The 23,093-nt window shown below is 34.2% G+C and overlaps 1 protein-coding gene across 2 annotated transcripts in view; it reads left to right on the plus strand.

Annotated features, from left to right (window-relative positions):
• Positions 1-3,653: 3,653 nt before the first annotated feature.
• Positions 3,654-23,093, plus strand: part of LOC129949545 (endoplasmic reticulum metallopeptidase 1) — a 43,338-nt gene continuing 23,898 nt past the window's right edge. For both annotated transcript variants that reach the window (XM_056061067.1, XM_056061066.1), the window contains exon 1: positions 3,654-4,511. The gene's annotated coding sequence lies outside the window, so the exon portion shown is untranslated. The remainder of the gene's footprint in view (positions 4,512-23,093) is intronic.

Raw genomic sequence — 23,093 nt, forward strand, 5'->3', positions numbered from 1 at the left:
AAAAATAGACTGATTCCTTAATAGTTGGGTGCGATTAAGAGGGTCTCTCTTTTTCAGTATCGAGCAACTGAGGTTTCATTCATCGGGCATGCTTCCTTTCGACCTTATCTTAATAATATAATTTGGTTAGTATATTTCTTACCAAATTATCTCCAACTGGTATAAAAAGCTCGGCATTCAAGCCATCTCCCTCAGCGGCTTTGTTAGACTTCAGCTTAGATTTGGCAATCTTTACTTCGTCTAAGTTGTTAATACGGGATTGTTGGCTTTCGTCGTCTATATTGAATGGATAATCCTCCCTGACAGCGGAATTCAGTTCTTCGTCGTCGTTATACTATCTGCAGAAGTGTTCCTTCCATATCCTCGGCATTGACTGCGCTTTTGAACTTCTCAACAACAAAGACCGCGACTCAAGTGGCGCACTCAGGTGGGTGAAGACCTTAACCAACTTGGCGTGTGAAACTGGAGAGAGCTAGATAGGGACTGAGCTGGCTGGAGACGCATGTCGGTTGAGGCCCAGGTCCGCCCGGATTGTAACGCCACTTTAAGTAAGTAATTAAGTAAGTATACTTAGAATTTAAGTTGTACTTATTTATGGCACAGATTTAAGAAGAGTATTAGGAAACAGGCCTTAATATATCAGTTCGATAGCTGACTTATGAGGCCAGAGCGTTAAGCAATATGTTTTTGTTTTTGTCCAGATCGAATCACTTATCACTAGGCCCTAATTCTTTACAAGTTGTTGCGCTACCTTATCTATGTATTTATAATGTTTTAAAGGAAAATGATTTGAATTACAATTAACCAAATAAAATTTGAATCTTTGAAACGCTTACAGGGCCGCATTTAGAGGTCCAGAGCCCTCATGACAATAAAGGAGGGGAGACCCCTCACCCCAAATTATTTTCAAAATAAAGTAAACCATTTTTAGACTCGATTTTTTCAATAAATAATTTCTTGTGAAAAAACACATATAAATATAAACGGAAAAAAGATTTATCTGAAATTAAATTTTAGGGTTAACGAACGGAACCTTTCGATCATTTTTTGCTGAAAAATCGTTGATGATTTCGGTGAAATCTAGTTCTCGGAGTAATTAGCTTTCAATGCTTAGGAGAGAGAGCTTCGATAGACGATTCTGTCCCATCGTGCCTATTTTTATAATTTTCATTTTTGAAAATGAGTGCAGTTTGTTACCATCAAAACCAAATACATTCTCAATTCAATTTCGAGGTTTGGGAATGTAGATCTGAAATTTTAATTTTCGAGAATTTGTTAGTAAAATCGATCCGGCGTTTGATCTGTTCCTTTTCCCATTTGTATGAGTCGATAAAACACACACATTGAACCAACCCATTACCGATACTAGGCTTTTAATCATCCGGATACACTTTCACCAATACCTCTACTGCATCGTGCAAATTTTCAGCATCCATCTTCTCGATGTAATTCATGAATCCAAATCTGACACGTACAGCTTCATAGGCGTGCAATCTTTCATTTGGTCAATCACTGGGATAATGGCGGATACATTGTATTTTTCCTTGTGTTTTCCCGTAATCGAACGGATTCAACCTCACAATTCTCGTTCTTGTGCAGGTGCGTGATTGTACATATTCTTCATTATGGGATATTTTTTTGGCTGCTTCCTCGTATTTATCAAAATCATTTCGTTTGGATTCCACGAATGATTTCAATAATTCTAGTGCACGCATTGCCGATTCAAGAATCATTTTCTGACTTGCAACATTTTGTTTGTAGCGTTGAATCGCTCCAAGATATCGTTCCAAAATGTTGTAAACAAAGTGGTTTTGAGAACACTCATCTTCGGAAGAAGGTGCGTTGCTTCATTCCTCACTATGTCTTTTTGCTCTTTATCGGAAAATATGCTGGTGAAAGCTTCTTCGATTTCCGAATAGCCGTTGACTAAGACTTTCGTAGGTTCAGCTCGACAAGACCAACGAGTGTCGCTGAGCTTTTTCAAGACTTAAAACTGGATGCTTTTCTTCTTCGATAATTTCTCAATCAGAATTCGGTGCCGCTCTATACTGGCTGTGAAAAACGTGTACAAATTCTGCATGAAATCAAAGAATTGAACAGCCGATGGACAAGCGTTAGCAGCTGCCTTTCCCACTAAATTTAGAGTATGACCACGACAAGGAACTAACGCCGATAAATGATTTTTCTCCAAATTAAGAGCGTGCACCCCCTTGCATTTGTATTTGATTGGAGTGAACAAATATAGATCAATTATTTCTGTTACTTAAGATTAATATAATTAAATAATCGTCTATGCACAAAGTACTGTAGGCTGTAGGTAGCAAACATATCAAACGAAAAGATGTTTACTACCCCGGTTGCCCTCCCCTCAATCCAGCCCTGAACGCTTACTCATTATTCTCAATGGTACTTCTTTAAACCAAGATACAGCTCTTTAAAAATTACTAAACGAAATATATAGTTTCGTAACTTTTTGTTTTGAATTGTGTATCAAATTTAAAAGATCCTAATAATTTGTCTCCACTATTTATTCAATTAGACGTTTTTTAAATTATTTTAAAATAAAATACTACAAATTATAGAATTTATGTGTGATCAAATTTAATACAAATCAAGCTAACTAGTAGAGTGGTGCATCGAATCATTCCTTAGCGTATTTTTGTATCCATCCTTTTTAAGAAAAAAGCCAATGGCCTACAGATCCAAAGATTCCTCAATAAAAAATATTTGACTGATGACCAGAATGATGGAATTTTTTCCACTTCAAGGTCATAATAAACAAATTTATTTCACACCCTAATTGAAACAAAGAAAAAATAATAATTCGTTGAACTTATTGTAGATTCATACGTCCAGTCAATGTTGACAATCAATCTTTCAACAAACTTAATTTAAGACACATCTGTTTCCAACTGCTTCACAAATATTCATTTTTATTAAATTCTTCACTTAAAAAATATGTGTCTGTACAAGAAGACTGAGAATTTTGATGGTTTCTTTATCGTCTTATTTAATTAACTCTTCAGTCCATTGACCAATCAAATAAAATTGCACCAATGCAACATTTATCAAAATACCAAAACCAAATAATAACATATGAATATTAATAAGAGAACTTATGCTTATAATTAAAGAGAACATAAGAACTCTTTCAATCCAAGATCTCACAACGTTTTGAAAATTGACTATTTCTCTTTATCTAAATTTTCCAGACATCTGGGTACTTATTTTTAATATCGATTGAAATCTCTAATAAAACCACTTATCAATGAATCAAACTAACTATAGGTGAGAAGGTACGTAGATATATTACCCTAAGGAGAACCATTAAAAAGTTATTAATTAATAGGAATGCCGCCTTGCGACAGTATATTTTTTATATCTCGAATTCACCTCACCCACTTCAAAAACAAAACGATTAGGTTTGAAAGTCGGCTTCTCGCCTAAAACTTTATCCAAAAACGATGTTTTTACCTAAAAACCTATATAATAAAAATAAAATATTAGATAAGGAATTATAAAATTATTAGATTAACCCATTAACGATCGGCGGCGGTGGTGGTATAAGTACTACCGAAATTAATTCACAATCGGGCCTCAGTCCGTGGGTATATAAATTAAAAGTTCGCGAGGATCGGCTGATCAAACCTCATATTGCCTTGGAAGTGAATCGCACCTACTATAATTTAGTGCCTGCTTACCGTAATAGCCTAGCCTCCCGTTCGAACAACAACACGCTTTCACACACGTCGGCTTCATACAGGAGGGGAAAACTATCTTCGAACGTTCTTAGTGCTAAACAAATATTTAAAGATACTTTTCTCAGCAGAAGCGCAACGGTTGCGAAGAAGGCGACAATCGTTCTACAAAAACACGACCGACACGCTAATGACGCAATCCGATCACAGTGATCTTGCAAAGATAGATTGAGATTCAGGTCTTGAGCATATACACAACTTCAAACTTGGGGGCTCAACATCGAACTTAAGTACTCTAGCGCCGCACAACATAACAATATCAACTTCAACATCGTGGTCGTCGTTGTAGTCGTCTCGTCGCGATCGCGATCATCATCATCATCATTAGAGCTCTTTTATGCCGCCCTGATTGCCTCAAGATTGTTGGTGGAGCATTTAGTCATGTCTGACATCTAGAGACCTTTGGAGATTTTGCTCCTCAAATATATAGTTTACTCGTACTCTCAGATACTTGTTCGAAATATTGGCGTTTCGGGAAGACTGCGTTTAGTTTGCTGTTGTTGTTTTTATTTTTGTTGTTGTTGGAAGTCGCATCGCAGCGCGAGTGCGGGCTAAATAATTTTATACCGTGTGCGTGTGGATTAGTGGGGGGAAATAAAACCAACGAGAAATAAAAAAGAAAAAAGTGAATTAAGTGCATTTTCATATAAAATCGAAAAACGAATTTCTTGGTTTCGAAGGGCGAGTAACATTCCTCCGGAATTCCTCATTTCAATTCGTAACGAGTGAGCAGATACCAAGCAAATACTCAAAGTAAGTGCTTTCAATTCTATCTTTTTGTACGTTTTTGGTTTGAAAATAATGACATCCAAGTAACAGCTCAGAGTCAGCCGTGACAAAAACTACAAACTACACACCAAATGACAGCTAAAACTGACGACAATAGAATTTCAGGAAGTGTATATCTTTGTATCTTCTAGATGCATTCGCACCGTGTATATAGATAGTCTGTAGTTCTTTAGTGTGTTAGAAGATGGATTTTAAAGGTTATTGACTTCTTTTATTATTTTTGTTGTCGCTGCTGTCTTCTGCTGGTGCTTTGGGTGCAAGAGGAGTGTTTCTTCAAGCAGAGAACCTGTCTTTCATCACAAAAAGCGACACACTGTTGATGCAGCAGGAAGAACACAAAATACGTAATAATGGAACTTCTTTTTACTGTCTTGACTTATTTTTTTGTTTTAAACTTCCATATAAGTCAAATTGTAACTGTTTGAATGGAGAGCTCGAGAATGTCTGTCTTATGTCCCTAATGAAAATTGTAGACTAGGGTAAAAGTTCTGATTGTTGATTTGTTTTGTTTCTGGAAATCAAATTGTACTTTTTTGATGGGTTTTTAAATGGCCCTAATTGAAATCCGACTCTCTATCAGGTTTTTGAGAATTACATTTTCATATATTAGTCTTTTTGAGTCTATCCAAATTCACGAAGCAGTTTTTACTCGCGACGTAAAAGAACAATTTGTCAAATTTAATAACTCCCCACAGGAAGTTATTGTAATAGGTTCGGTTAATGGAATTGAAAATTCTGACACTTTTTGACGTTTCAAGGTTCCCAGAATCTACATAAACGATTTTTGGAGAGATGCCAGTGTGAGCGTGTGAACAGGAAACTTTATTCGTGGTCCATTTCTCAAGAACAAGAAGAGGTATCGACCTGAAATAAATTTTGTTATACAGATATTAACACAGAAAAATGCAGAAAGGACTTTTAAAAAAATTGAATGGTTGTTTTATTGTAGCATAGGGCGTTTTTTGTAATACTTAAAAAAAAGTTAATATTTTCGTTGACGAAAATTATCTCACGAACCACTAACGCTACCGTTTTGAATTAAATTGTATGTTCTTTAATGTAGCGTGATACTAGACAGATATAATTTTGAAAAAATTCAATTAACGTTTTGTAATTGTCATCTCGAATATTTTACGAACAAAAAATACTTATATCTCCAAAATAATATAATGCAACGAAGAATAACGTTTTTGACATGTGGCAAACATTTGGAGAAAAATCGAATTGACATGACAGTTTGTTTACAAAAAATAAAAACAAAAGAAGTTGGTAAAAGTTAAGTTCTAACTTAAATATCTTTTTAAAAATTAAAGATATTGACTTCACACTTATTTCATCTTATGGAAAATATTGTTAATAAAATTCCTCAAAAAATATTAAGTATGTAAAATTGGAAAAAATTGGTGTTCGATTTTAATGTTATTGTGGTGTGAATTTAAAATGATTGCATTCTGTGCCAGATTTTCTTAGAAAAATCTAATCTGTATGAAATGTTACAAAATTGGTTAAAATTGTTTTTTTGTTAAGAAAAAAAGCTATTTTATTATATGCAAAAGTATTTTTGATAATTTTTAGTCAATTTTGTTTTATAGAAAAATTCAACAAAAAAGTGATGAGAAATGGTTTTCGACTCAAGTATTAAGAGAACAATAAAAAAATATTGACTTAAAATTATTTATTCTACACAAAATATTGCTATGAATATTTTGTTACAGCTTTAAGGAAGACAAATCGACATTCTGGGGATGGGAAGTTATCAGTGTGGGTCGCATCCCATCCTCTTTTTACGAATGCAATTTAAGAAATTTTAAACTCGAGATATGACATTATACGACGATTGAGAAGTTGAATAAGGTTGTTCCAAATATTGCGACCGCAGATGCGTGTTTTGGCAATTTCAAAGACAAAACATTTGTTTTACAAAAATCGAAAATTCGATCTTCTCAAAAACGAATGGATAGATTTTTATGAAATGTTGTCTAATTTTTTGTTCTCAATTTATTCCTACAGTGCAAAATTTTAAGGTATTTTTGGGTTGGTCCAGAAAAGGTATCTCCCTTTATTTTGTTTTAAAATTTTCTCAGGAATTAATATATCTTTTTCTAAACACACCCTCGTAATTTTTAAATAAAATTGTATGATCAAAAATTTGTATCACTTTTTGGATTTTTAAGTAATATTTAAAATAATTTCAAATGTAAAACGTATATTCAATTTATAATGACTTAATAACTGCATACGTATTTCGAAAAAAAAGTTTGTACGATTTTCGTAAAAAGAATTAATAAATTAAGGATTTTTTGAGAAATCAAATGGCATTTTAATTTTTGAAGACAAACAAGTGCTGTTTTTAAACAGACTTTTTCTGTACAGAAGCTAGTTTCTGCGAACAAGTTGATCATTTTATTTTTTGTAAAATTTTAAAGTGGCCGATAAAGTTTTGTTACTGGCAATAAAGTTGGTCTTTTTCGTTGTTTTTTGAAGTTAATTGATTATGGTTTTCCAAATCAACAATTTTTAACTTAAAAAAAATATTCATAAGTTGTAAGAAGCGCTTTACTTATTATTCTCATACGGTTTTTAAAGTAAAAAGGAAAAACGGTTTAAAATGAGTTTTATTTATTTCCTCCATTTAGACTAATAATTATGATACATAACATACAAATAAAATAAAATAATTTACTTATAGCATTACAACAAATTTAGGTAGGTAGGTAGAAATGGCGGTCTCAAAGCAACCTAGACGGAAATGTAGTGCGCCGTTTTGATACCAAAACTCGTTTGACCTGTGAAAGAAAGGGAAAAATGTATAGAGAAGCTTCATAGCGATTATGTTAGAGCCATTTTATCGCATTGAGAAAAAAGATTAGGTCTCTAATCTTTGTCTCAGATAGCTCATCAAGTTCGTGAAAGAATGCTTTTCCAAAGCATTTCATTCTCGTGTTTGCCAAAGCAGGACATTTGCAGATTAAATGGATTATCGTTTCACTTTCTCTTTGGTAACTACAACTACGGCAAAAGGTGTTGTAAGAGATACCCAACTTCTCTGCATGAACTCCTTTAGGCCAATGTTCGGTACAAACCGCAACTATCCTGGCTAAGTCTTGCCTCGGCCTGCATAGAAGATCGTTTGTACGGGTTTTATTATAGGTGGGCCATATCTTCCTAGATATAATGCAGTTGGGTAAATTGCTCCACCTTCGGTTTGATTCAGTTTGGTAGATAGAAAAGATTTTACCCTTCATAGCACCAAGAGAAATTTTAACCATTTCCGCAAGTGAGCTATGAAGGGCCGATCCTTGCCTGGCTAGCTCGTCAGCCCGTTCATTTCCCACGTTAGCACTATGGCCCGGAACCCAGATCAGGGTGACACCGAGGTTAATATTCAGACTCGCAAGCTCATCGCGACATTGCTGGACCAATTTATATGAGAAGATAGCCACATTTCGGTTTTGGTTTGGGCTTTGTTTAAGTATCTTACATGCCTCCCTTATTGCCAGCAGTTCAGCCTGAAAAACGCTAGCAAAGTCAGGAAGCCTAAGGGATTTGGCTACCTTTAGGGACTCAGAAAAGATCCCAAAACCAACTCCGCACTCTATCTTTGAGCCGTCAGTAAAGATGGTTGTGTCGAAACCTATCGACACAATGTCATCCTCCCAATCTTCTTTGCATGGGAAAATAACCTTAAAACCCTTACTAAGGCTCAAAGTAGGAGTGCAGTAGTCAGTGTCTACCGAGATAATATCTGAGGCTGTGTACGTCCATAAAATCATCTTTGACTGAAGTGCCCACTTTTTGCCGAAAGTTTTGCTGCAGACTTAAAAGGCAACACAGGCCTTCTTAACCCGTACTTCAATATTTAGTTTCCAGTTTAGTTTAGGGTCGAGTATAACTCCCAAATATTTTGCACTGGAAGACAATGATAGAATTTGACCGTTGAGGCGAGGTATCGTGAAGGGGGGTACTTTAGTTTTGGTGGTAAAGAGCAACAGTTCAGTTTCAATACACCAATAGTACATAATCATCCGCATAGGCTACCGCCTTCACTCCACATCTCTCTAATTTAACGAGAATTATATCCATTACCAGAAGCCATAGAAGAGGCGAAAGGATACCACCCTGGGGTGTTCCCCTACTCACGTGTTTTGTTGCGATTGTATTGCCTAGAGTGGCTCGAATCTTCCTGTCACTGAGCATGGAAATAATCCATTCTCGAATGAAGTCTTCTACACCGAACTTAACGAGCGATTCTTCTATGGATTCTGTAAGGACGTTGTTGAAAGCACGTTCTATGTCTAGGAAGGTGGCAAGAGTAAATTCTTTATAATGGATTGTTTAATCTACAGTACGCACTACCTCATGGAGGGCAGTTTCCGTAGATTTGCCCTTAAGATAAGCATGCTGAGAGCTTTCGAGAGGTCGTCCAACTAGGATTTCTCTAATATGGTAATCAAGAATGCGCTCCAAGGTTTTAAGCATAAAAGATGTTAAACTTATTGGTCTGAAATCCTTCGCGGATTCGTGACCTCGCCTACCCACTTTCGGGATAAAAACTACTTTGACCTGTCTTCACGACATGGGCACATGTTTGAGAAGGAGGCATCCTTTGAAAATTTTTTCCAGCCATGGAGCTGCTACATCATGCAACTTTTGAAGCATAACTGGCAGTATGCCATCCATTGATGGCCCACAAATTATTCTCTGGTTAAAACGAAATTGACTTGCTCCACATGAGCTACGTTTAGCTCTGTGGTTTCAAACGATTCGGGGTTATAACTCTCGCAACCCGGAAAGTGCGTCTTCATCAGTAGCTCAAGAGATTCGGCTGGAGAGGCTGTCCAGGTTCCATCAGGCTTTTTTAGAAATGAAGGATTACAATGTTCCTTCGATTATACTTTGCTAAGCCTTGCGGAGTCCTTTATGTCTTCGATTGATTGACAGTATTCTCTCCAGCCTTATCTTTTGGCTGATGACAGGGCTTGCTTGTACATTTTAAGAGAGTCTCTCTAGCAGGTACATTTGGAAATTTTAAAATACAGAAAAGTTTTTTAAGCTCCTTGGACTCTTTTTTAAGTTTTCAAACACGCTCCTTGGACTCTTTCTCTTTCTCAAACAACATTTTTTTCTTAAATTTGATATCTCAAAAACGGGTCAAAATTGTTCAACCAAAAATTGTATGTGTACAAATTTAATTAAGACAAAATTGTTAAATTAATTTTCTTTTCAAGAAGTTGATAGGTATTTTAATTTTTTAAGATAAATTTTGTGTACAAGTATATTTTCAAATCCTTAAATAAGGGTCTATTTTTAAACAGACTCTTTGGATACAGGAGCAAGTTTTTGCTTCCCAATCGTATTTTTGTTTCAGAGGATCTCATTGTTTGATAAGATTTGTACTGAAAGGCAATTAAATTAAACTTTTCCGATTAGATTGATGGGTCTGATTCGAATCCCACTCTAAAGTCACTCTATCACGTCAAGTTTTTGAGATATTACCCTTAAAAAATTCGAAAAACACATACACGTATAGGCTTTGTCAATAAGGGCGGGTACATGTTGTGCGTAGATGTCGTTGCGTTTTATGTGTCGCACGTAGCGCCGGCCGCAGCACCATACTGCTGGAACCACATGTCGTCTAGGTCCATATGGTTCAATTTGGGCCATAAGAAACTAGTTATCATCGTTATGTAGCACTCGCTGTTGAAATTGACCGCCTCACTAATGTCGTTTTCAAAAAAGTACGGACCAATTGTGCCACCAGCACAAAATCCAAATCGCGTGGGTTGGTGTAGGACCATATACAGCAATTTTACTTCTTAGGAGAGCCATTCATCCAAACTTGCGCCTCGTCACTAAAGATGATTTTGAGGTCCTCTTTCAAACGATCCGAAGCCCAGTCAGCGATTGTCTATGGTCATGAACTTTGAGCTCATGGGTCAGTTGTTGGATCTTGTACGAGTGCAGGCCTAAGTCCCGAAGCAAAATTTACCAAGTTGAAGTCTGCGAAAGGCCGAGTTTTTGTGCACGGCGAGGAATGGACTGCCTCTGGTTCTGCTGTACACTTTCACGGACCGCGGTGATGTTTTCGACCGATCTTGCGTTCCTTGAAAGTACGGGTGTTGGTCGATTATTTACTGAACCGGGCACGAAACGTTGAAGAGTCGACTGTGAAGGCCACCACGTCTACCGTAAAATGGGCGCAATGCGCGTAACGTTTGCGTTAACAAATACTCATTTTGATAATAAAATTTTATCATTTCAACATGTTAATCAATTGTGATATTTGCCATGATGATTTGGCATAAACTGCCACGCCACGGGGCGCCAAAATCTAAAAATTTAAAAACCCTATATAAGGATATATGAGTATTTCTAAATGTATGAAGTAGGTTTCTATTCAATTGAATTCGTGATGGTTTTTGAAATATACAACTCCTAGCTTCAATGTTCAGTTTAACCATTTATAGTCATTCAAACAACTTAATAATGTTCATAAGTTGTTAGATTACACCTGCCTGACATATGTACATTAATTTTATAGAAACGCTAGCTGAATAATTTATGTTATATTGGCTTTTAACAGAAAAGGCACAACGAAACGGTTTGAAACTAATTGTAGTTATTGTAACGAATCCGTCTTAACAAGGTTATCACACCAAATTTTGGAAATATATTGAGAAATTTTATAAAAATAATGTTGAAAACTCTTATTTTTAAAATTTAAAACTATAATCTTTGATTTAGAATCAAACATTAAAGTTGTCTCCAACTAGTACTTTTCAAAACCATGAAAGAATTTAATGCAAGGTTTGTCAAACCAGACAAACCAGTTTGTTTCCAGAGTCTAAATAAGTTACTGAATTGCAAAATGTTTACAAAGATGTGTGCTCATTAATCATACAATTAATTGTTAAGAACTATGTCTTACTTTAGGTTTTTGGTTGTCTTGAAAATTTTTAAAGAAACATGTTTTATCAAAAACCTTTTGTTACAGAAAAATTGTAAGTCAATTTTGTTTTGTTTGTGGCACAAAAATAAAACTTAATTTTCCCGACCAGTGTGATATTTGTATATTTTCGAGAAGAGAATAAAAGTGCGCGTTAATTGGCTTTTCCCAGACACAATTCGATTTAATGTAAACACACATTCATTTTAATTTTGGCCTGGTCTTAATATTATTTTAAAATTTTTAGTTCAGTTTTTTGTTTTTTGATTCTTTGCATTTTAAGTTTTTGAAATTTGCAAAAATGAACAACTGCACTACTTGTGTGTGTTTAAAAATAGAAATTAAGATGAATTGTATAAATACACTAAATTTTTGAATTTTTGTTATGATTTTTCTGATATTGTTCATAAGATGACGATGATGATGATGATGATGAGTTTAAAGATGAAGAAAGAAGCGTCACCCTGTTGCAGAGAGTTTGAATGCATTTATCAATAGAATGTCGCAAGGGGCTTGAGCATATTCGTACAGTGTTCGAGTACACCCAGTTCTACACGAATTGCTAGAAGATTCAGAAGCGGGAAGGGAACAACAATAATTATTTATTTGAATTTAGGTCGAAGACGGGTAACAAGGGGTTGAGTCGGTGATGGGTGATTTTGTGTTTAGTTGTAGAACAATTTATATGCGCGGAACATTAGAGACGTTTTTGTGCTCGAAAAGCATGTGGGGTTATATTCAGAATTTAGAATGACTATTTTGTGCGATATGAAGTTCTATTAATTTTGTTTGTTGTTGTTTTTTTACAAATCTTTTTATATGAAAGAGTGTGGTTGTAATATTTTTGAGATGAACTTAATTTTTCTTTTTTTAATTCAAATTTGAATTTCTTTAGTTGCAATTGTATGTAAGTAGTTTCTTTGAGATAAGAATGCGCCAGACTTAGTCGCATTTATGTTTATGATTATTATTTTTATAGAATTATTTGTGAACATAGACAAATTTCTAGGAAATATGAAACATTTTATGTGTTGAAATGACAGTGTCAGCATAAAAGAACTATAAAAGAGTTGATGTTGAATAAGATTAATGGCGCATGAAGGAGGGTTCGTCAAAAATAGTTGAGAGTTTAAAGAATATTAGAAATGTTTGGAATATTTTTCAGCTGTATGCATATAAGGTAGAAAATACGACTTGAGTCTTTTTCTGATTTATTTATTATATATTCAGCAAGGCAGATAGTTCTTAATACTTATATGGTATAGCTTAAGGTAGTAATTTTTAATGTGGAAGATATTTTTTCTTATCCATTTTTGTAGATACGTTTTCAATAGGCTTTGTGAATAATAAAATAGTTTGCTATAAATGAATGTAATTTAAAGTTTTATTCGTTTTCAATTTTAATTTGCTATAAATTTGAAAAATTGTGTTGATATAGACAGAAATAATAAAGTCCTTATGTGTCTGGAAAAAATAATAATCTATACTTTATAAACAGGGATTCTGAAATTGTTTAGGATTTTTTTTTTAAATTTCATTATAAAATTATAACCTTTTTCTGCTTTACTAAAAGACATCTTCTATAAACTCACTCAGGATTTTATAGACTCACTGATGAAAACCTTGGTTTTACTTAAAAGTTAGAATTTCATCTCAAGTATTCAACTTCCAATTGAAAGTTATTGCATATGTCCGACCTATCGTATTAAAATCCATTTGTGCACTTTAGAATGATTATTTTGGTGCAATTAGATCAATTATCGTTAAAGTTAAAATTTAAGATGTTTTCTGCCGATAGCTAGAATCAATTCAGAAGTATTTTTTAGTAGAACTTACATTTTTCTGAGAAAAACACAGTAAGGTTAGGTTAAAGTGTATATCCGTAGGCCACATCGCTCATTTTAATACCACATCAATCTTTAGGCTGCTTTCTTCTAAGCTCAATGATACCATTTTGAGTCCCTTACGAATCTTAAAAAACTGCTATAATATTGATCATTTAGTCTGCTCCGTGGAGGCCATTGTGTTTTGGTGACATCTGTCAAATCTGTCAAAACGTCTGAAGTCGTTTGTCAAGAACCTGATAGGTCCTTATCAGTGTGGCTTCAGACCAGGAAAGTCCACTTTCGACCAAATATTCACACTACGGCAGATCTTGGAAGAAACCCAGGAGCTTCAAATCGATACCTATCACCATCTCTTTATCGATTTTAAAGCCGCGTATGATAGTATCCATAGGAAATATCTCTACAGAGCCCTGTCAAACTTATCCGTTTGTGCAGAAGGACGATGGAGAATGCACGCTGCTCTATCAAGGTTGGAAAGGATCTTACCAATGCACTGGATGTCAAAAAAGGGTTTAGACAAGACGATGCACTGTCATGCGACTTCTTCAACATCGTTCTGGAAAGAATTGTGCAAAACTCAACCGGCAACACTAGAGGCACAATTCTTCGGGTGATTTTCGGTCCCCTACGCATAGATGGAGAATGGAGAGAAAATATAAAGATGAATTGTACGGGCTGTACAGCGATAGTCGACACTGACTTAATTAGCAGAATTAAAGTCCAACGGCTTAGATGGCTAGGTCATGTAGAGCGAATGGACATCAAAATTCCAGCACGGAAGGTCTTCGAATCCAATCGCGAAGTACGGCGCAGTAGAGGAAGACCGCGACTCATGTGTCGCACTCACGTGGGTGAAGACCTCAACCAACTTGGCGTGTGAAACTGGAGAGAGCTAGCTATGGACCCAGCTGGCTGGAGTTGCTTGTTGGTTGAGGCCCAGGTCCGCCCTGTACTGTAGCGCCACCTTAAGTAAGTAAGTAAGGAAGGACACGCGATGTTCACAATGTGATAATGCAACCTTAAAAAAGTTACCGTTTGGGCTAGAATTTCGGTCAAAGCGGCGGCGTAATTGGTCAGTACTTTTAGAAAACGACGTTAGTGAATCGGTCACCGTCAACAGCAAGTGTTTCATACATTGATAACTAATTTCTTATGGCCCAAAGTGAACCATACGGACCTAGACGACATGTGGGCCCAGCAGGACGGCCGGCGGCGGCGAGGCTTCGTGCCACACAGCAAACGCCACGAATGACTTTTCGCATGATCGATTTGAGGGTAAGGTTATCTCTCGCAGGTGTGATGTGAGGTGGTCCCCAAGGTAATGCGATTTGACCCCGTTAGACTTTTTCATGTGTGGTTTCTTGAAGGTCTATGCAAATAAACCATAATGGACGGATGCCCTAAAGGTGAACTTAACACAGGTCATCGCTTAGATTCAGCCGCCGGATCTATGTGGAAGTGTCATTAAAAATTGGACCACTTGGATTTTTTTTTCTGTTAAACTGCGGCATCTCCATTAGAGATGATTGACAGTTATGGACTGTAATAGAGTTTCTAAAGACAGAATTTAGAGATTTACTACCAGCCTGACTATGTCAGAAAATACGGATAACAAAGGTCACTTCTTCTATCGCCATAAGTTCTGCTTCAAACACGCTACAATGATTGGGAAGGAGGAATGAAAGACTTAATTTCAGTCGTTCAGACTACCCGCCTCCACAAACCTATTCATTTGTTTTTGTGAATTATTAAAACTTTACCGAAATTTGGCCTTATTTTAGATTCTAAAGGATTTAGTAAAAGATCTAATAATACGTATTTTTCATATTGATTTAATTATTTTTTTTCCCCATTCTACTGCATTACTGAATTCTTCAAATTTACTTTTCTTCGAAGTGAATTTAAAAAGCAAAAAATATTATTCCAATATTACGATTGCGAATGCTGATGCGTGACTTTATTATTAAGTTTTGCTAAACTGATTTATAAACGCTTACACAAAATTACTCATCTGAATGGAATAATAATAGTTTTATCGTTGATTTTTCTTATTTCTTATATAATTATTTATATCTCGAAAAAACGGATCGAACTTCAAGAGTTTATTCATCCACACTTCTTCAAATGACTCATTCATTTTTGTCGCTAGCTGGCGTTGTTTCGCGCGTCCGCTTCACTGCGTCTCGTGTCGTTGGATATATTTTTATTTTTATTATTTTTATTTCAAAATCAAGTGAAGGAAATTTTTCTAAAGGAAGACTTTAAGGTGATAAGAAGAAGTAAGAATTTTATTATAGAAGCCTATCGGTCGTATTGTGACTTGAAGGAACACCATATATCATGATTTCCTGTATGATCGATAAAACAATTAATACAAAAATGGATAACGATACAATATATGTGTGTTGCTAGCGCCACCACGTCATTTGTCGGTAATAAAGATTAGAAAACTTAAGTTTAAATTTGTAATTAATTTCACATTAAAGTTTCTATATGAATTATTTATTATCTACAAATGAATGAGCATTAAGAAATTATGTGAAATTGATATGAATATTTTGGCAATGAATTTAAATAAAATATGATATCGACAGTCAAAAAAATGGCTTTCAAATCAATAAAATAGCAATAAAGATAATTAGAAGAAAAGGCTTTCATAATTAATTCATTTTTTTTAACGTATGATAAATTTAATAAAAACATGCAATATATTAGTGAACATTTAAATTGGCTTGTTATAAATATGCGATTAGTATTTTGGTAACTTGTTGCCTATAAATTTTACTCATTACAATTTTAATTAAATTACGGTAACTAATTTTAAATCACAAAAAGAAATATTTTGGGAAATGGCTTTTACTTTATCGAACACGAACCACACTTCTTTCTAAAAAGTACAAAATGTACTAAACTGCAATTATTAAATATCTCTAAACAAATAGTTTGTTCATAATTGGGAACAGGATTTTTGTAGTTTAGAACGCTTTCTTAATTTTTCAAATATTACCAATAAAATGGTTACTGGAGATTTCAATGCTCGAGTGGCGGAACATCAGATAAAAAGTGATACAATACCTTTTGTCGAGCAATTCAAATCGGTTAGATTTTCAAAAGATAAAGAACGGAAACAGTAAAACACTATTAAAACTCCTTCAAAATTTTGACATCTTTTTAGTTAATAGGTCAACTAGCGGGGTTTTTTTGTCCGGAGAAATGACTTTTGTCGGAGGCCCAGGTGCATCAGTGGCTGATTATTGTGGCATCAGTGGTAAATGGTTTGAGAAAATAGATAGTTTTAATGGTGGTGCTTTGACTTTCTCGGACCATATGCCAATCTCAGTAGCCCTGACTATAAAAAAACCTCTGCCCCAAAAAAGCATTGCTCTTCTGTCAGGACTATTTTGGAATGATAGGGAAAAAGAAAAATATTAAGCAAAACTAAGGGAAATGAATACTATTTAGGAATGCGAATAATTTAAATAATGCCGAGGATGCTTCTGAATTTTGGAAAGTAGTGAAGAAACTGAATGGGAATAAATTCAAAATTAGAACCAATTTAGATGCTCATATTTTGGCAAATCATTTTAAAAATCTACTTAATTCATTAGAGATTGAAGAACCAATACAATTTGCTGAAAATTTCATAATCATTGACTCTTTAGATGGGGATATCACCTTAGAAGAAATTCACAGTGTTTTGAATAAAGCTAAGAATAGCAAAGCCCCAGGGTATGACAGAGTTCCTTATGAATTTTTTTAAAAAACGCCCCAAACGATTTTTTGGAAAATTTAGCAAGGACCTATTCAAATATATTGCTCACGGCTGAAGTACCTGAAACTTTTAGAAAGTCAGTTGTATTTCCAATACACACAAAAGGCGACATAAATAATGTGGAAAATTATAGGGGCATATCTTTCCTAAATGTGATTTCGAAGACATTTACAGGAATTATACTGAAAAGGCCTGAGTTTTTGGTTATTTAAAACAAATTATTGAACGAATTTCAAGCAGGTTTTAGAGCAGGTTATTCAACAACGGATCACATTTTCTCCATCCAAAATATCGTAGATTATTACGCAGAAAATGGGAAAAAGCTGTATTCAATATTTATTGATTTCAAAGCTGCTTTCGATAGCATTGATCGAGGAGCATTGTTTTATAAATTAAATCTACTGAGGTTATCCTCTTAGATTTCTAAAATACTAAGAAAACTTTACGAGAACACTACATCAGGTTGTATGGGACGGTGAGCAAATATCAGAATGTTGTTGTTTGCTCTTTTTATCAACGACTTAGTTGACGCTTTGCCAAACGGTATTAAAATTGCAGGACTTGTTATAAAATGCCTCCTATATGCTGATGATGTCGTTTTGTTTGCAGACTCCCCAGAAAATCTTCAGCTCATGATAAATAGGCTTGATAAGAACTGTAAAATGTGGAATCTGGATATTTAGAACAGGTCGAGGACAACACAGTAGAAATGAAAGGTGGTTTCTAAATGGTGAAAATATTGAAGTTGTGAATGAATTTACTTACTTGAGAATGACTTTCACACCCCAACTCAACCCTAAAAAACACTTTCAAAGTAAACTGAAGAAATCTTTATCTGCTATAAACTCAACCTGACAAAAATTGTTTAGGAACACAAATGTTGCATATGGTGTCATATTAAAATGTTTGATGCGGCTCTGAGAACTATAATGACATATGGATGTCAGGCATGGGGATATCAGCAGTATGATGAGGTTGAAAAACTGCAACGGCTCTTCCTTAAAAAACTAAGCAAAAGGCTCCTCACGTGGATCTCTATATCCAAAGCTCAATTATAATCTGAATGAGCTCAATTATTTTACAGACAAAATGAGCTTATTTGAAATTTCTATCATTTGTCGCATTAGGGAAGAGCTTTTTGAATTAAATTACTAACCTTATTTTATTGACCCAAACAACTTTTTACTCTCTCTGTAATTTGCAAGAAAATATTTCTAAAAGAAATAAGATTTGTATACTTTAAAAAGTCAATAATAAGCGAATCAGATTCTATAAGTATCTTCAGTGGAAGCAACTGGAATCTTCTTGCCCAATATTGCATTGAAGCCCTAAATTACAGAAAGGATTTTATAAATTACTAAAAGATTTGAAGCCAAAAATGTATCTATTAAGTATTTTGGCGTACATATTGCACAAAATAAAACCCATTTTTGCATTGCAATTTTCTTTTTTCTTTTATTAAAAAAAAATTACTAATTGTTAAATGAACAATGTAAAAATAATAGCAAAACACACCAAAAAGCTAACTTGAATTATTAATATTAAAAATATATTTTGTAATTTTTAACAGTAAAAATAGAGTTGGCTTCTGGCAAACGGTTCCAAAACCAAGGTCATAATTTTATTTATCATTATGTTTAATTGTTAAAATTTGTTTAAGTTTCAATAAGTAAAGCTGTCATTATTATTTTATTAGTTTGTTACGTAATTTGTAAGGGAGCTTGGTGCCAAACTCAATCAACTGCTTTTGAAATATCATGTGCAATAATCTTACTTTCTCCAAAACGATGTAAAAATTTGTTCCACAGTTCAGTGAGATAAACTTTAAGATCATCAGTGGACCTATTGCTCCGAAAGCCATACTGCCTGTCATTAAAAAGCTCTTCCGTTATTCTAATGACCTTTGAAAGAAGGGACGTGAGTGTTATTGGACGATAGTTAGAGGGGGAAGATGATTTGCCTTTTTAAGGAACATACTGTACAAATGCAGTTTTAAATGCACTCGGGAAGAGACCTGTAGAATAGGAAAGATTGAAAAGCTTGCGCAGTGGTTTTGCCAGCGTTGAAGAACACCTCTTTAGAACAATATTAGGAATACTATCTGGGCCAGCTGATTTGTGCATGTCAAGGTTTTTTCAGTACTCTTGCAACTGTGCGAGTGCGAAAGAAGATTTGTCCCATAAAATCGTTTACGCTTTTGAGAACAGGAGGACTCAAGATACTCTCTGGTAGCGTCGATGTAGCAAAATGTGCTGCAAGCAAAAAGGGTTTATTAATTGACGAGCGTTGAAACCGAGGATGGAGTGGTGTTTCGTACGTTTTTTTACAAATGACCATCAATTTTTACTACGTTTAGGACATTGTAGTATTTTTTGCCTTAATGTCTTGTCATGCAAAAATTTGGTTCGTCGAATATGGTCGTTACTAGTATTTCTAGCTTGTTTGAACTTCTTCAGGTTTTAATCAATAGGACTGGCTTTAAAAATCCGGAAACTTACAACTTGAAGAAAAATCTTCAAAAAACAGGTTTATATTTTTAATTATTTTTTAGAATTTATTGAGTCGAATTGACGAAGAAGAATGTTCAAAAATTGTATATGATGTGACTATCTTTGGTAAAGTCTCAAGAACCATCAATTGTAATGGTTGGTTGTGGCATGTATTGAACGCCTGAAATTAAGTCATTGTAGAATTATCTAGATGGAACTTTTGGCATAAATGTAGTATTGTCCTGGCTTAAGGAAAACATGATATTCACATCTGAGGTCCGTATTTTCTCAGATAGTTAGGCCCCTATCAAATCCCTGGACATTGCCTTTACAAACTCTTTAACTGTCTATAACTACCGATCATTTTTAATGGAGAAGGCTCAACAGTTCACAATTCACCTTTGCTGGATGCTGGGCCATAGAAATATACCAGGAAATTGTAAAGCAGATAGACCCGCTGGAAATGATACAGTATAACCCCTTCTACAGCGTTTGCTAATGCTGACCTACATGAAAACTATTTCTAATGCAAGACGATATGAAGAAGTCAGATTTAAGACCTAGATTTAAAGCGCTCAAGGTGCTTGCTATCTCTAAGCAGATCGCATATATGCTCGATAATCTGTGTCATATTCTCAAATGACTTTTGAAGAAACTTTTTAGACTAGGAAGAGGACGAAACAGTTCTTCACTTCCTCAGTACATGCCCTGCTCTAGCTTAAAAATGTAAGATTTACCTTTAGGAGAATTCTTCTAATCAACCAGTATTTCACCTTTCGTAAGGAATTGAAACTGGTTTTATTGAGCTTAGAAGAAACCTGTAAGATTCATGACGTATCATAATGAGCCATGAAACTGGCCTAAATGTGTCCTTATACTCCATCACGGACAGCCACTTTAACCAAACCTAAACTTCTATAATTCACTTGTTAGTGAAATCAAGTTTTTTTCTGACCCACAGGCAGAAATAAAACTTTTTGAAGGAATTAAATTGTTCTGAATTCAAATATGGTGTTATTATATTTCTACCGTATACTTTTTTTTTAATGGTTCTTTATAAATGTGTTTTCTAAAACATTTATTTGAAAACTGCAAACTTTGCAAAATATTTGCCATTTTTATAGTGAATTTAAACAATTCCAATGCGTTGTTTAAGCATGTATCACTTCAATGAAGTCTTTACTTGTCGAATGTCAAAGTATGTCAGTTTTAAAAGTGACAGCTGTCTAAATAACGGTCTATTCAAAATAAAAACCCTTACCGGAAAACCGTGTATAAAACTATGTAATCTCTATAATGGGTATATTTTTATCACAATATCTGAAAAACGTACTTAAAATGTTTAAATACTTCTTTAAGTGTTATTTATGATCTGTTGATATTTTTAAATTGATCGCATAGTTACAGAAAATTATTTACAAGTTTTCTAAAGTGATTGTAAAGTTTTAATTGTTTATCAGAAATTATCAAAAATGCAAAGCAAACGTTTAAAAAAAGTAATAAAACAGATAAAATTATAACAATTGTAGTTATAAATTTTATCCAACATTATTTAACTCTTCACCACGCGTTGTTATATTTTTTTTTCTAATTTTGTTGTGCTATTAAAAGGGAGATATGAAAAAATAACTATAAAACAATTATAATTAATTTTAATATAATTATACCTACAAGTACACTCTTATGATAGGTGATTATGGTTCGATTATATAGATTTGCGATAGCTCAATTCAAAACGACCAACAACAATAACAGGAAAAAGTAAAATACAAAATTGTGATAAGATTTAAAAAGTGTGGATGAATATTAAAATACCTTTGCTTATCAGTCAGTAAAAAAGTTGATTTATTATATTTTTTTTTTCTATTTTTTGCCCGATAAATGATCTCTAGGCTTAATTAATCAATTCATGTAGTAGGTACATAATAATATGTACGTATTTATGAATTATGATTTATTGTCTTTAGATAGGAATTTTTGATGTGTTCCGATAAAGGAGTTCAATTGTACTCTTGTCAAATAAAGTGTCAACATTTTGTCGATTGCAATCGTGTACAATAAAAAACTCAATTTTATTGAACTTTTGAGGTGAGCACATGTAAAAGAAGTTCAATTGAAATTGTCAAAAATAAAACAAAATGTAGCTCAAATGAATTGTGAAATTAGGAAAAAACGTCATTTAAGTCAATATCTTTCATTTCTAGCCTTAAGAAGTCAATGCTCGGTCGGTAGTGCAATTCATTTATCATAACTGTGACAAAAGTCATTATTTCACAATTAAAGCAACCCGCCATCGCAAATATTGCGAGGAAAATTGACACTTTGAGAATGGTGAGGCTTTTCAACAATGACTTCTAAATTTTCCGACCCAAAAGTGCAAAAATTCTTTTTATTAACTTAGTCTCAGAGGAGAAAATAACCGTCATCACTGGATGAAAGTCGAAATGATTTGGTGCATTTCAAAACTCTAATAAGCAAGATACGAAATTGCTATTGATCGACCGGCTTAAGTTCAATTGTGAAATCAGCTTTAAAAGAAGTTCTTTAATATTGTGAACTGTCACTGCAAAATGTTCGACGCATTCCTAGTAAATTTTAATAACTTCAATCGGTTTATTTTTAGTAATGGCGGAGTTTTAACTTTTAAGTTATCAAATGTCAAAATGACAGCTTCAAAAGTGACAATTGGCAGTAGTGGAGTTTTTCAGTGACATTAATGGACCCTACAATCTATTCTGACTGGATAAGCTTTTGTTGACTTGTAAGACGCAACAAGAATTGTTCTTAAGAAATTTTTCCGCGATTTGCAAGAAGAAACATCAAAATCACTAAACGACGTTAGGATTTCAAGATACGAGTAGTAAGTACGAGTAGTATCATTTTAATAAAATTCGTGGTCCTCATCTTCAGCACTTAGTTAGTTTAGTTTTATTCACTTCAAAAGATACCAGACCAAAACATTGTATTCTTAATTGTAAGATAACACAAGTCTTTAAATGGTTTGGCCGAAGGCCGTCTACCAGACTGATATTTTTTTGTTATAATTTATATATACGAAAAAAAGCTAATTAGATACAAATCAATAAAATAATTTTCAAACTTTAAAGCCTTAAAAATTTGCCTCAACAATTCTGGTTCTATAGGGAAGAGCGTTCAGTGAGTATTCATACAGAAGGCCCAACCTAGATCTTCATTCAAGATGTGATCGCTTCTTCTAAACCGAGTATATCTATATCACAAAATAGAGCTTTTGGAACTCCTTGAGAATTGGACGAACTCCCAGGAAATGAAATACAACTTCAAGTAGCCGACTTTTTTCAGAAAGTCATCAAAATTTATCTTGCACCTCGATACTTTCCTCTGCTGATATTGAAAAAGTAGTTGAACATTCAGTTACCTACCAGTTTCTTCCACTCTTTAACACACGAAACTTCAGACTTGATAGCTTGGGTGAGTACTATTCGCGGAATTCTTTTTTAGATTCCATGTTTT

The sequence above is a fragment of the Eupeodes corollae genome, chromosome 3, assembly GCF_945859685.1.
Source record: "Eupeodes corollae chromosome 3, idEupCoro1.1, whole genome shotgun sequence".
Classification (NCBI taxonomy): domain Eukaryota; kingdom Metazoa; phylum Arthropoda; class Insecta; order Diptera; family Syrphidae; genus Eupeodes; species Eupeodes corollae.